This window comes from Protopterus annectens, chromosome 2.part1 (genome assembly GCF_019279795.1).
Source record: "Protopterus annectens isolate FY-2018-M chromosome 2.part1, PAN1.0, whole genome shotgun sequence".
Taxonomy (NCBI): Eukaryota; Metazoa; Chordata; order Ceratodontiformes; family Protopteridae; genus Protopterus; species Protopterus annectens.
Window position 1 is genome coordinate 91,630,323 of NC_056729.1, and position 16,872 is coordinate 91,647,194.

Here is a 16,872-nt window from a genome sequence, read left to right on the forward strand (position 1 = left end):
GCTTTTGAGAATCCGGGGGACGCACATGCACGAGTACATGAAATAGCCTCTCCCTACTCAATGGCATTCACTTACACACTCAACCATTCATCGATGCACACACACACACACACACACACACACACACACACACACACACACACACACACACACACACACATGCACAAGTACACACACACCTCTGCTGCAACCATTCACACCCCCAGTGACACTCATACACATACTCACACACCCCCAACATGACCTGTACACATGGCCAGCCTTAGGCATAGGCCAACTAGGCGGCCGCCTAGGGCACCGCTGCAGCAGGGGTGCTTTTCCAGTATTTATTTGGTGTAGGTAGACCAGGTTGGGGGCACCTGGGTGGTGTGGGGGGGGTGCTGTGGAGGCCTTTTGCCTAGGGCACCAGCTGACCTAAGGCCGCTGCTGCTAAACTCCCCAGCACTTTCCTCTAAAGCAGTATCTCCTTTTGAAATGAACATGTGAATGCAAGCTTTTAGCCATGTTAGTTAACAATGCCAATAGTGGTGATTTACACAGCTAAGCAGTTCCTTGAATCATTCGGCTTCATAAATCACTAAATGTAGGCATTTCCAGGGAAGAACACATAACACATTATCATATGAGTCTAGTGTGGAATGTCTCATTTACATTGGTGGTAAGCCATGGGGACGGGCCAGTGTGGTGCTGCACACCACCACAGGTAAATAGGGTGTAACACTGGAGGTAACCTTTCTGAATCACAGGGACAGTCTCTTTCAGTAGACCTCTTTCTGTCTAGGCCTTTTAGTAGCTATCTTTTCTGGATTTCTATAATGGAAACACCCTCCAGCTTCTTCCTGTGTTTGTTTTCCAGATCTTCATTCATCCTGCTGTCTCTCTTCAGGTGTCTCTCTTCCAAACATGAAATCCCCCCCAAAAGAGGCAAATAACACTAAAAATGAGCTTATCCTAGCCTTCCTTTTATAGAACATGAACTGATTCATTATGCAAATGTGTTCTAGCTAATACAGCAACATTCTTCTCTGCTCTTACAGCAACATTCCCATTTTAACATTATAACAATAGATACTTCAAAAACATTCCTCTCTTTTCTCAAAGAAACACTCCTTATTTACAATGGCAGTCCTATTTACACAAACTACACACAGAAAGTAGCACTTATTTACATTCATCTAGATGCTTTATTTGGCAAGATCCACCATGCTATGACACAACACATATGTGTAAATGAATATTTGTTTATGATTTTTTTTTAGGGATTAATTACTAGATTTATCAAGAGAAGTTCATCAGAGAACATAACTTGCCAACTTCTGATCCAGTGAATGTCACCCTCAAGGATTCATCACAGTGTGGGCCGAACAGTGCAGTGCACAGTGAAAAGGCCCCGCTGAAGCCATGTGGTGCTTTGTGATTTAAAGACGCATCAGCCACAATGAGGAAATGCCTCATTATCAGCTAGTTTCCTTCTCTATGAACTGCAAAGTGTAGATCAGCACTTCTTGCAGTAGTTAACTGTGGCAGCTGCATTGTGTAAGTAGAGGCACCCCTCCTCTTCAGTCAGTCTCCCACGTACTTCAGTATACAGAACAACGCACATAAGCACATGCACACTACATACTACTTGTTGCTGTTGTCAGAATAACAATGATGTCTCCTTTTCCCCTGCAATGGATGATGATGGTCAGTCCATAATGCCAGACATTCAAGTTTCACACTTCATATCCTTCAGTAAATGCATGCTAAGCTATACTGTATAAGACATGGACAGGTATTCCTAATGCTTCCCCTCCCCCTCCTTGTTCAGCACTACATGTTTCAGGCATTTCAAAATGCCCAAGATACCCCATATATTTAAAAAAAACATGGCTATACCCATATATTTAAAAAAAACATGGCTGTATTTATTTATTAGTTAGCACAATGGGCTAATGTAGGAGTTTCTTGTGTCAAGGTTTCAAGGCTCAAATCTCTTTTCCATCTGTACTTTTTATTATGTTATTTGTTAACAACATCCATGGTGTCTAGTGGTTCCCTGCAACAGGTATTGTACTTATGTGACTTTAAGACACACCATACTGAGTATCCTTAGTGCCTATTGCTACCCTCATAAACAGTTGTAAGTGCTGGTAAAGCAAGGGAGAATCATCCCTGGTGGCTAGAGCTCCCCCACTCCAATCTCCATATCATCAAATAGTGTATTAAGGCACAGAAATAAGTTTTATCCCTGGTGGCTAGTGATTCCCCCTGCCCAATCCCCATACTGTCAAATAGTGCCATTAAGGCACAGAAATAAGTTTTGTTCCTGGTGTCAAGTTCCCTCTCTCATAGCAACATAACCTCATCATCAATCTACCTACTCCCTAAATTTCATAGATCTTCCCATGTCACTTACATCTACAGTAAGAATACCTCACTCAAGTACTCTATATAAGAACTATACTAAAACATCCCACACAACTTCTATCTCATGATGATATCCATCCAAATCCTGGCCCAAATTCACATATCAGCAACATCCCACAAAAACAAACTACTAAGGTTGTCTCTAACCCTATACAGTTAGTGAACTCTCTCAGAATAGCTCAACTCAATATCCGCAGCATTAACAACAAACTCAGTCAATTGCATGCTCTTTTACATGTACATGCATTTGATATCCTTTGCCTCACAGAAACTTGGCTTAAACCCTCTACACAGGATCTAGAAATAACCCCACCTGGATATAACATCCTTAGATGTGACCGCACTTCCAAGAAAGGTGGAGGTGTAGCTATACTATATAAATCTAAACTATCACTCTCAACCTTTAATGTGTTACCACCCTCTATCAACAATGCAGAAACCCTGTCCATCAAACTCCAACTTAATACATCTAAATCCATTTATATTATTTGTACCTATATTCCTCCAGGAAACAACATTAACACTCTTGAAAACCTTCTTAGTAGTCTCTCCACCATTCTACCCCAAGAAACAATTGTACTTGGAGATTTTAACATCGACTGGACTACTTGTAACTCCCCCAATCCTACCACCCATATTAATCTTCATGGCTTCTCTCAAATAATAAACTCCCCCACTAGAATTCATAAACCTAATAATAAAGAAACCATCCTTGACTGGATCCTTATAAACAGTCATCCTGGAACCTATACAACAGGAACACTACCAGATGACATTAGTGACCATGTTCTAACCTATATAACAAAGCAAAAGCCTCATAGTCCTAAAAATAATACTTTTAAATCCTATCACTCAAAGAAGCACTTTAAAGCAGAAAGCTTTCAAAGTGAACTTAAGGCCTGTGACTGGTCACCACTGAAACTACTCAAACTAGATGAAGCTGTTTCCTACTTTAATACTAAATTCCTAGAAATCCTAGATCTCCACGCCCCCCTGCACTCTTCCCGAGTTAGGAGCAAACCAGCCCCATGGCTCACAAAACAAACCAAGGAAAAAATATTCCTTAGGAACAGAATATGGGCCAAACGGAGAGCCACTAAGAGCTCTACAGACCAGCTACTATATAAACAACTAAGAAATGCAACAAAAAAAGACATTATTCCAGACAAAAAAAAACTTTTATCACCACCTTCAACAATCTCACCAAAAAAAACCCTCAAAAGTTCTGGTCAGGCATTAATAAACTTCTCCAACCAGGACATACCAAAACTCCAGCCCCATCTTCTATTCACAACAATAATCCTCTACTAATAGCTGATGCCTTCAACAATTACTTCACAGAAACTATTATAACTCTTGCAAAGGCACTACCTCCCACACCCCCCAACCATTTCCAAAACACTAGCAGCCCAGTGCTCTCATTCCATATAGAACCCATACCAACATCCTATATCTGCAAACTTCTTCAAAAGTTCAAACCCTGTACCCCTTCTGCAGACCACTTACCACCTGAATACCTCCAAATAGCAGCCAAAGTCATTGCATACCCAATAACCATCCTTATTAACAGAACAATCACAGAAAGTAACATCCCATCCATATGGAAAGTCTCTCACATTATCCCATTACATAAAGGACGCAAATTCACTGATATCTCTAATTCCCGACCAATTGCACTACTCTCCCCACTGGCCAAAATAATGGAAAAATGTATTCACCACCAACTACTTCAGCATCTGCTCCAAAATAATCTACTGTCCAACTACCAGCATGGCTTCAGACCCTTTCATAGCACAACTACTGCCTTGCTAACCTTCACTGACTGTATAAACAGGAATCGAAATAACAACTCCCTATTTTCTGCACTATTCATTGACCTAGCAAAAGCCTTTGATATGGTTAACCACAACTTACTAATCAGTGAGCTAAAAGCCCAATTTCTTGACCCACAAGCAATACGTTGGTTTACATCCTATCTAGAAAATAGACAACAAGTAGTACTGTGGGACAACAATCTCTCCTCACCTATTCCTGTAAACATTGGAGTCCCTCAAGGCTCTATTCTAGGCCCTCTTTTATTCTCTATTTTTCCTAATAATCTCAACATTATTTTTCCTAAAGCCACCTGCATACAATACGCCGATGACTCAACTTTAATCTGTACAGCTAAGTCATCAACCTCTCTTCAGACCTTGACTCAAACAGTATTTAATACTGTAGAAACATGGTTTACCCACCATTGCCTCCTCCTAAATCCAAAAAAAAAAAAAACAAATTACTGCTTTTCTCTCCCACCCAAAAATCACCAGAAATCAACTTTACAATTACCTCTAACGATGGAACTACTATTACCCCAGATACTAACACACGTCTCCTGGGCATAACCATAGATAATAAACTCAGCTACGGCGACGATATCAATAACACATCCAAACTGTTAATAACAAACTAGGCTCCCTGTACATAACCATAGATAATAAACTCAGCTACGACGACCATATCAATAACACCATCCAAACTGTCAATAAAAAACTAGGCTTCCTGTACATAACCATAGATAATAAACTCAGCTACGGCGACGATATCAATAACACCATCCAAACTGTTAATAACAAACTAGGCTCCCTGTACATAACCATAGATAATAAACTCAGCTACGATGACCATATCAATAACACCATCCAAACTGTTAATAACAAACTAGGCTCCCTGTACATAACCATAGATAATAAACTCAGCTACGACCATATCAATAACACCATCCAAACTGTTAATAACAAACTAGGCTCCCTGTACATAACCATAGATAATAAACTCAGCTACGGCGACGATATCAATAACACCATCCAAACTGTTAATAACAAACTAGGCTCCCTGTACATAACCATAGATAATAAACTCAGCTACAACGACCATATCAATAACACCATCCAAACTGTTAATAACAAACTAGGCTCCCTGTACATAACCATAGATAATAAACTCAGCTACGACGACCATATCAATAACACCATCCAAACTGTTAATAACAAACTAGGCTCCCTGTACATAACCATAGATAATAAACTCAGCTACGACCATATCAATAACACCATCCAAACTGTTAATAACAAACTAGGCTCCCTGTACATAACCATAGATAATAAACTCAACTATGACAACCATATCAATAACACCATCCAAACTGTTAATAAAAACTAGGCTCCCTGTGCATAACCATAGATAATAAACTCAGCTACGACAACCATATCAATAACACCATCCAAACTGTTAATAAAAAACTAGGCTCCCTGTACATAACCATAGATAATAAACTCAGCTACGATGACCATATCAATAACACCATCCAAACTGTTAATAAAAAGCTAGGCTCCCTGTATAGACTCAGACCCTACCTCACACCACTAGCGAGAACCTCTATTGCCCAAACTCACCTCATTTCTACCCTTTTCTATGCTTCTGCTATATACACCAACCTATCAAAATACAACATAAACAAACTGGAAACTAGCTATAACAACATAGCCAGATTTTCCACAGGGAACCCTTTCAGAACCCACCACTGCTACAACCTCAAACAACTAGGATGGTCAGAGCTACAAAACCAACTACTGTATAATCAACTTGTGATCACACAAAAAATTCTTCATCACCCAAATAACACCCCAATCCTCGCTAACCTAATCACCCCATATAAAAATCTTTCAACACTTCGCTCTGCAAACAAGCTTCTAATTTCTAATATCAAATCTAACAATAAAGCGGGGGACTCACTATTTACCAATATTGTGGGCAAAATCTGGAATAACCTTCCTATTACACTCACATCTCACTCATCAACATCTCTCTTCAAGAAACACCTAAAAGAACATCAGCAACTACTCTGGCTCTGTCCCTGTTCGAAACCAGACTGAACCATAGTTCACCCCCCTTTTTCTTCTCCTTGCTTTACCCCTATCTTCCCTGCTATGACCTCTTTGTAACTAAACTCCTCAGAAGTCACCTGTACACTAGCTAGTGCTTTGTTTGTTCTTTCTTCTTTCATCTATTTCCTTCATTCTCTTTCTTCTTTCTACCCATATGTCTCAATAACTCGGAACCCTTGTATTCTCCTACACTTGTGCCAATTCTAAACTTTCCTTTGCCTCTATACTTATTTCTTAAACATAAGTCTCATTTTTTATATCTTTTCTCTATCCAAATATTGTTAATCCTCTCATGTGTAGTAATTCATAGAAATATGCTTTTTAAGTATTGAACTTTTAACTATTGTAGACTTGTTTTATGTATTGTATTTTTTAACTACTGTTTTTATGTAAATTTTACTTAACTTTGGAGCTTATCTCCCTGGGCCTCTACTGAAAAAGGACATGTATCCAGCTAGACTAGCCCAGTCAACAAATGTAAAATAAAATAAAATAAAATAAAATAAATTTCCCCACCCCAATCCCCATACAGTCAAATAGTGTCATTAAGGCACAGAAATAAGTTTTGTTCCTGGTGTCTAGTAGTTCCCCCACACCAATCCAGTCAAATAGTGCCATTAAGGCACAGAAATAAGTTTTATCTCTGGTGGCTATTGCTCCCCCCACCCCAATCCCCACACTGTCAAATAGTGCCATTAAGCTACAGAAATAAGTTTTATCCCTGGTGGCTAGTGATTCTCCACCCCATTCCCCACACTGTCAAATAGTGCCATTAAGGCACAGACAAAGTTTTATCTCTGGTGGCTAGTACACCCCATCCCAATCCCCACATTGTCAAATAGTATCATTAAGGCACATAAATAAGTTTTATCTCTGGTGGCTAGTACTCTCCCACCCCAATCCCACACTGTCAAATAGTGTTGTTAAGGTACAGAAATAAGTTTTATCCCTGGTGGCAAGTTCTCACCCACCCCAATTCCCACACTGTCAAATAGTGACATTAAGGCACAGAAATAAGTGTTATCCCTGGTGGGTAGTGATTCCCTCCGCTCCAATCCCCATACTGTCAAATAGTGCCATTAAGGCACAGAAATAAGTTTTGTTCCTGGTGTATAGTAGTTCCCCCACCCTAATTCCCATACAGTCAAATAGTGCCATTAAGGCACAGAAATACGTTTTTTTCACCCTGGCAGCTAATGCTTCCCCAACCCCAATCCCCACATTGTTAAATCATGCCATTAAGGCAAAGAAATAAGCTTTATCCCTGGTGGCTAGTGATTTGCCCCACCCCCAATCTCCATACTGTCCAATAGTGTTATTAAGGTACAGAAATAAGTTTTATCTCTGGTGACTAGTGCTTCCCCACTCCAATCTCCAAACTGTCAAATAGTGCCATTAAGGCACAAAAATAAGTTTTATCCCAGGTGGCTAGTGCTCCCCCTCCACAATCCCCACACTGTCAAATCGTGCCATTAAGGCACAGAAATAAATTTTATCCCTGGTGGCTAATAGTCCCGCCCACCCAGTGTTGTTGCAAACCAAGCTCATTAGTCTAGGGGTGTGTGGAATTTTGACAGCCACCCCCACCCAACCACACACACACACACACACACACACACACACACACACACACACACACACACACACATAAAACAGCCCCACTCCCTACCCTATGGCAACCATACATCCATATATTCATACATGGTCATGTTCACTACTGCAACAACCAAGGAACAGCCAAGAGATTCTATGAGTTCAATGTGTAAAGGCCTTCCCAGATACAGTTCTAGGGGAGAGAGAGCATGACTAATTAGCATATTCCTCACCTTCAGACTGCCTCATTATCATGTAGCATGGCCATAGAGTACACCCAGTGTGGTGCTGTATATCTTTTTGCAAAAGCCATTGTGTACACCTCATGGTAACGTTTATGGATACAGTCCACAGTTTATCCTTAATGTGTTTCACAATGGAGTCAGGAAAGTCTTGTTCTGTTTAGTTGTGGCCATCTGATTAACTAGTCTGGTACTTTTTCTGAGGCTCTCGGTGGATATATATATATATATATATATATATATATATATGAACAAATTTAGACAAAATACGAAGCTCTTTACAATTTTGACTCCATGTATTTTATTTGTTTTGTTATTTCAGTCCTGATGGAATGCATCCATCATAGGTGAAAACAAAAAGCATCATCCAAATGCAGTTTTAAATTTTAAGGCACAACATAAACAGGTTTAGTACTAGTAGTGCTTAAGTATAAAAATAAAAATATGAACATACTAACATTCACAGTGCTAATGAAGCTAAGATGCAAATAATCAGTACCTTATTGGCTCATAAGTACATGCATATTTATGGCACAATAACATTGGAGGACAGTTAAAGAGAAATGCAGCATTAAATTACAAAAATGCAAATTTTAACAGTACCAATGTTTATATAAGTCGAACAAATAAACATACTACCTCATTTCATAAATCATCCTTCTCAGAACATAATCCCACTATCTAACGACTGTATTGCTATAAAACATTAAGTACAATTGTTTGCCCTTCTTGTAATACTCAAAGGTGTAATTTTACTGGCATTTGATTAGTACTGTGACAATGCCTTGCTAAACACACAGCTTAATCATCATCATCTTCTTTCGGCTGTTCCCGTTAGGGGTCGCCACAGCAGATCACCTGTTTCCATTTCTTCCTGTCCTCTGCATCTTGCTCTGTCACACCAACCACCTGCATCTTCTCTCTCACCACATCCATAAACCTTATCTTAGGCCTTCCTCTTTTCCTGTTACCTGGTAGCTTCATCCTTAGCATCTTTTTCCCAATATACTAGGCATCCCCCCTCAGCACATGTCCAAACCAACGTAATCGTGCCTCTCTGGCTTTGTCTCCAAACCTTCCAACCTGTGCTGACCCTCTAATATACTTATTCCTAATCCTATCCACCCTCGTCACACCCAGTGCAAATCTTAACATCTTTAATTCTGCCACATCAAGCTCAAACTCCTGCCTTTTTGTCAATGCCACTGTCTTCAAACCATATAACATAGCTGGTCTCACTACCCTCTTGTAGACCTACCCTTTCACTTTTACAGGTACTCGTCTGTCACAAATCACTCTTGACACTCTTCTTCACCCACTCCATCCTGCCTGTACTCTCTTCTTCACCTCTCTTCCACACTCACCGTTACTCTGAACTATTGACCCCAAGTATTTAAACTCATCCACCTTCGCCACCTCTACTTCTTGCATCCTCACCATTCCTCTATCCTCCCTCTCATTCACACACATATATTCTGTCTTAGTCCTGCTGACCTTCATTCCTCTTCTCTCTAGAGCATATCTCCATCTCTCCAGGGTCTCCTCCACCTGTTCCCCACTCTCACTACAGATCACAATGTCATCTGCAAACATTATAGTCCAAGGGGACTCCTGTCTGATCTTGTCTGTCAATCTGTCCATCACCATTGCAAATAAGAAAGGGCTCAGAGCTGATCCTTGATGTAACCCCACCTCCACCTTAAACGCATCCATCACTCCCACCGCAGACCTCACTGCTGTCACACTACCCTCGTACATATCCAGTACCACTCTTACATACTTTTCTGACACTCCTGACTTCTTCATACAATACCACAACTCCTCTCTAGGCACCCTGTCATATGCTTTCTCTAAGTCTACAAAAATACAATGCAACTCCTTCTGACATTCTCTGTACTTCTCCATCAACACTGTCAGAGCAAAGATCGCATCTGTAGTGCTCTTTCCCAGCATGAAACCATACTGCTGATCACTAATCATCACGTCCCTTCTTAACCTTGCTTCCACTACTCTTTCCCTTAACTTCATGCTGTGACTGATCAATTTAATCCCTTTGTAGTTACTACAGCTCTGCACATCACCCTTATTCTTAAAAATCGGTACCAAAACACTTTTTCTCCATTCCTCAGGCATCCTCTCACTTTCCAAGATTTCATTAAACAATCTGGTTAAAAACTCCACTGCCATTTCACCTAAACACCTCCATGCTTCCACAGGTATGTCATCTGGGCCAACAGCCTTTCCATTCTTCATTCTCTTCATAGCTATCCTTACTTCCTCCTTGCTAATCCATTGTACTTCATGATTCACTATCCCTACATCATCCAACCTTCTCTCCCTCTCATTCTCTTCATTCATCAACCCCTCAAAGTACTCTTAACATCTCCTCAACACACTCCCCTCGCTTGTGAGTATGTTTCCCTCATTATCCATTATCACCTTTACCTGCTGCACATCTTTCCTAGCTCAGTCCCTCTGTCTAGCCAATCTGTACAGGTCATTTTCTCCCTCCTTAGTGTCCAACCTTTCATACAACTCTTCATATGCCTTATCCTTAGCCTTCGCCACCTCTCTCTTTGCCATGCACCTCATCTCCTTATACTCCTGTCTACTTTCTTCATCTCTCTGACAATCCCACTTCTTCTTTGCCAACCTCTTTCTCTGTATAATCTCCTGTACTTCCTCATTCCACCATCATGTCTCCTTGTCATCCTTCCTCTGTCCAGATGTGATACCAAGCACCTTTCTAGCCTTATCCCTTACTAGCTCTGCTGTAGTTACCCAGCTATTTGGTAACTCTTCACTACCACCCAGTGCCTGCCTTAACTCATCCCTGAACTCCACCTCACAATTACCCTTTTTCAATTTCCACCATTTGATCCTTGGTGCTGCCCTCACATTCCTCCTCCTCTTCTTGATCACCAACGTCATCCTACAAACCACCATCCTATGCTGCCTAACTACACTTTCTCCGGTCACCACTTTACAGTCTCCAATCTCCTTCAAACTGGCCCTCCTACATAAGATATAATCCACCTGTGTGCATCTTCCTCCACTCTTGTATGTCACCCTATGCTCCTCCCTCTTGTTAAAATACGTATTCACCACAGCCATGTCCATCCTTTTCGCAAAATCCACTACCATCTGACCTTCTGCATTCCTTTGTTTAACACCATACCTACCCATCACTTCCTCATCCCCTCTGTTCCCTTCACCAACATGCCCATTGAAATATGCTCCAATCACCACTCTCTCACCCTTGGGTACAGTCATCACCACTTCATCCAATTCACTCCAAAATTTTTCTTTCTCATCCATTGCACATCCAACTTGTGGAGCATATGCACTAACAACATTCATCATTACACCATCAATTTCCAGCTTCATAAACATCACCCTATCTGACACTATTTTCACCTCCAAAACACTCTTAGCATACTGTTCCTTCAGAATAACTCCTACGCCATTTCTCCTCCCATCCACACCATGATAAAACAATTTGAACCCACCTCCGATACACCTAGCCTTACTCCCCTTCCATCTGGTCTCTTGCACACACAATATATTAAACCTTCCTTCTGTCCATCATATCAGCTAGCTCTCTCCCTATAACAGTCATACTGCCAACATTCAACGTTCTGATCCTCACTACCACAGTCCTAGCCTTTCTCCTCTCTTCCTGCCTTCAGCCATGTCTTCCGCCTCTTCTCCTCCTTCGGCCAACAGTAGCCCAATTTCCGCCAGCACCCTGTAGGCTAACAGTACTGGTGGCAGTCATTGTTAACCTGGGCCTCAACCAATCCGGTATGAAAATGTTTTTTGGTGACTGCATGAAATGATTTGGCGAAGTTTTACGCTGGATGCCCTTCCTGACGCAACCCTCCCCATTTATCTGGGCTAGGGACCGGCACAAAGAAATGCACTGGCTTGTGCATCCAACACACAGCTTAATATCAGCTGGTAAATCTATGCATGATAATCACTTTATTAATGTATTTTATATATACATATATATATATATATATATATATATATATATATATACATACATATATATATATATATATATATATATATACATACATATTATATATATATATATATATATATATATATGTGTGTATCTTAAATGGAAAGCAAAGTTTTAAATAAAAAGGGCAAGGCAATATTCTGAGTCAGCAAGCGAAGTTCATCTATTTGACATTGGCATCATAGGACAGCTGTGGACTAACAGTGTTAGAGTGTTTGCAGCCAACAATATTTAAAAAGTAGCAAGGCATAATTTTAAATTAAAAACTAAAGTTATCTGTTTGACAACTGAAAGGGTGAACCAAAAGAGGGAATCCATTTTCAGCTGATGTTTTGTCCAAGATGGCCTTGTAATATTTATAATTGGGAGGTCTCCAGAGGAAAAAAGAAAGCAACCGAAAAAGTTGGCCTTTCACATCAGATCATTGAAAAAATGAGAGGAAAAACCTATCAAGAAATATCAAAGATAGTCCTCACAAAAGTCCTGGCCCTGGTTTTCAGATTAGTACTAATAAAAGCATTAATATTTACTATTAAAACACCGTTCAGTGGTCATACTTCTCTAAGGGTTATTGAGGTTTTGACATGGTGGAAGAGCTGTTTGATACCTGTGCATTAAAATGCAATCCAACCTACAGCATATGTACTTCTGAAGGCATGAAGCAGATTTTGCAGTAAACAAAATGTTGTGATATCAAGTTTTTTGTGATATCACAATTAATGGTTCCCCCTCCCTCACTGTAAGCTTAATTATCAGATCATTGTCTGAAGAACACATTTCACATTTTTGTATAATTCACCAATATAGCTTACCTGCCATAATCCTTGAAATGAAAGGGATAATTGAATAGGCCACTGCAACACATATCCTCATACGATTCAGGAGGTCTGGGCCACAACAATGCAAAACCTTTCCAGCAAAATGAGGATGTGACCATGGTGACAGGATCTGCTTCAGCCAAGTTTGCTTATTGGCCAGTATCCACATATTTGCTATTGCATGAGGAGGTTAAATATGCCTTGATGTATCAGAGGACAAGCTGCTGTCTCCATAGGTGATGATCTCTGACTATACAACCTGTTTGTTTAACCTAATCAAGCTGTTAACAGTCTTAAATTTAAACTGCAGAGAAGGAATAAAGTCGTCAAAAAACTGCATGAACATACTGCTGCATTTATTCAAAATACAGATCTGCTAGTAGAAGCAAGAAAGGCATTATTCTCAACACCAGGCCTACTAGAACAGTGAGTTGCACAAAACATTCTGCAATGGCAGTAGTGCTTACTGAAGAATGCAAAGACTGCAAAAATACCTTAATAAGATTAATTAGAAATTATCCATGTATGCTTCTGACTACATGAAATTGGAACTCAATGAGCTTCAAAACAGTCTTAAAGAGACCATCCACAGAGCAAGATATTCAGAACTTTCACAGCCATTCTGCTTCTGTACATCTGATAGAAAATGCACTTAAATGTATGGCAAGTAGAGCGTACTGCTGTGAAAAACTATTTTCATGAAGGAAAGGCATGAAAAATAGATATTAAGTATCTGTGCAAGTATAAACATCACCAGCTTTTTCATTAATACATAGAATGTACTAGAAATATCCTCTATGTGTACAGCCAGTTTTAGTTTGGGCTATATTTATTAGTTGTATGACTTGTCTTCTGCATAACTTAGCCCTAGCTTTGAGATAATTCCTTTCCATGACTTTTGCTTAAAAATTAAAATACAATGTGCTTCTTGCTAAATGTTTTCTGGTGAATGTGCACAGCTATTTATAGGTTCATAGGTTATACGAGGCTAACAACCACTAGAGCCTTCACAAGCCTAGTAGTGCACCCCAAATATGTCCCACAAGTTATATGTTTTATACCAGGGGTGTCCAACCTTTCAGGGGCCATTTACCATACTTGGCAAGATTTGGGGGGGGCACACTACCAAATCCAACATGCATCTGTCCATTCTAAACAATTTGTTATAGGACATACCAAGAGCCAGATAAAATGCTTCAGTGGGCCAAGTTGTGGCTTTAGGGCTTCCTGTTGGACACCACTGTTTTTGACATTTATATAGGGAGTAATTGTTGGTTATCACATGATTTACTGACTGCCTCTGTCCATTAGAGCATAATTGTCAGTTATGACATGCTTTACTGACTGCCCCTGTCCATCAGAGACATAGGCACCAAATGAGGGGGTGATATTTCGATATCCCATTCAATGGTCCAAGTTGTACTTAAAAAGGGTTAAGGAGGGACTTTGTTTCACATGGCTGGGAGCTTATTCCAGAGAATGTGAATTCTCTGAGATGCATATCTGTCTTTCCAACATGCCCTTATTTAAGTTGCAAGCAAAATGTAGGTCTTTAAATCTAGTACTTCTGGTGCTGTTTGTTTTGTGGATGTGCAAAAGCTTCACCAGTGTGGTGTACAAGGATGTCTTATATGCCAGGCATAGATCTCTTCTTAGTAATCTGTAGGAGACCAGATATATAGCTAGAGCTTTGAGGCATTCCTCATAGGACATTGTACTTATGCCCTGTATTCCTTTTGTAAGGAACCTTTGCAGATGTTACAGTTGCTGCATGTGTCTGGCCAGTTACGTACCGAAGGGAGCATTATACTCAGTAATGGGTCTGATGTGGGCCGAGTATAGTAGTACAATGACTTCCCTTGACCTAAATGCTATGCCTTTACTTCTAAGTTAAGCAGCATAGAAAGATTTCCTTACTATCTTGGGCACATATTGGTTGAAGGCCAGGTTACTGTCTACATGTGTTCCCAGATCCCTGACTAGCCGGTCAACTCTTAGGGTTATTTTATCGATGATGTAGTTTCTTGGGGTGGCTAACTTCTCAAAAGGTACTATAATGCATTTCCTGGCATTGAGTTTTAAGCTGTGGCTTTGGCACCAGCATTTGTCTGTGTTAGACTCTCTTGTAAGATGTTTGCATCTTGGAGGAATTCTATGACTGCTCCCAGTTTGCAATCATCTGTGAACTTGGTCAGCCAAAGGCCTTTGACATTGGCCTTGACTTCTGAGAAATGCATGCCAAAGAGGACCGGGCCTAACATGGAGTCCTGTGGGATTCCACTTGTGATTGGCTTCTTTGTGGAGGTGCTCTCACCAGTCCTGCCTTCCTAGGTGCTATCTGTGAGCCAGTTGAATATCCAGAGCATTATATAGGGGTTTATGCCTAATTCCATAAGTTTGTTAACTATGCTTCAGTGGGGCAGTGTATCAAATGCCTTTGCCAAGTTAAGGAAGGCAGCATGAACCATTTTATCCTCATCCATTGTCTTCGTGATCTTCTCAAAGTTCACCAGGATCATTAGGCATGATTTTCCTTTGACAAAGCCAGACTGGGATGAATCCAATATCTGAAGGTCTCCTATATCATTGATGGTAACTATTTCCATGGCCTTGCATATAAGACTAATCAGAATAATGGGTCTGTGATTTCCAGGATCTGTTGATGGTCCACCCTTACGAAGAGGGATGACTGTTGCAATCTTCTATTTCCATGGCATGAAGCCTTCTTTGAGATCATAGTTAAACAATAACTCCAGTGGCCCTGATAGGTCATATTCAGGTTGGACCCCTGGGATATTTTGGGGCCCGTTGAGGCTGTGATCTTCACTTTAGCGAGCACAGCCAGCGGGTGCTCTCAATTTATAGTCAGAGGGGTTATGTTTGAAGGTATTTCTAGGGGATGGCTGGGGGTGAATGGACAGTAAAATGGAACTGTATTTATCAGCAGATTTGCTATATCACCCAACTCAATGAATGTGGCACCATTAACCACTAGTTCAACACACTGCTGTGTGCTGCTTTTGAGGTTTCTGACAGAGCTGAAGAAGGCCTTATGGTTATCTTTTGCTTGGGAGGCTATTTTGATGTCAAAAATTGATTTATTAGACTTAATTAGCCCTCTTATTTGCCTGTTTAGTTTGATGAGAGAGTTCTTATCTTTATGGGAGTTACACTTCTTGATTTCAGCCATGATTTTTTTTTCCTTTTGCTGTATAACCTGTTTAATTTGGGATGCCACCAGGGTAGTTTAATTTTTAGAGTTATTTTTGACTTATTTCTGATAGATACAGCAGCCTGTATGCAGCCATTGACACAGTTATGCAGAGTTTCTGTGAACATTTCCGCATAGGCTGCTGCATTCTCTGGATTTGGAGGGGCATTGAATTTTGATAAACTAATGCTTAGTAAAAGGTGGTTTGTCTTGGAATAGTTCCTGACTATTACTGGGATTACTGGAGTTACCAAGCTGATTTTGATTTTGAATGAGACAGCTTTATAGTCGGATTTTATCAGGGAGGAAGTGGCATTGGTGGGGGGGGGGGGGTTGCAGCGTTCTCCCATATGTATGAGTATGAGGTCCAATATGTCGGAGACTCCAGCTGACGTATGCACTGATCATGGGTGTTTTTACAAAATCCAGGAATCTCTGCAGATTTAAGGCCATGAAGGATTTCCAGTCCTTAGAAGGGGTAATTAAAGTCTCCCATGAGTAAGGAGTTATGTTGGATGGTGAATAACTCCAGTAGGTCTAAATATGTGCCATGAGTTTCATGGGACATTGATGGTGACTTATAGCTTACTAGGATATGGTATGGGATTGGAGACCTGCATTTTGAGAAACTCCATTGCATCAT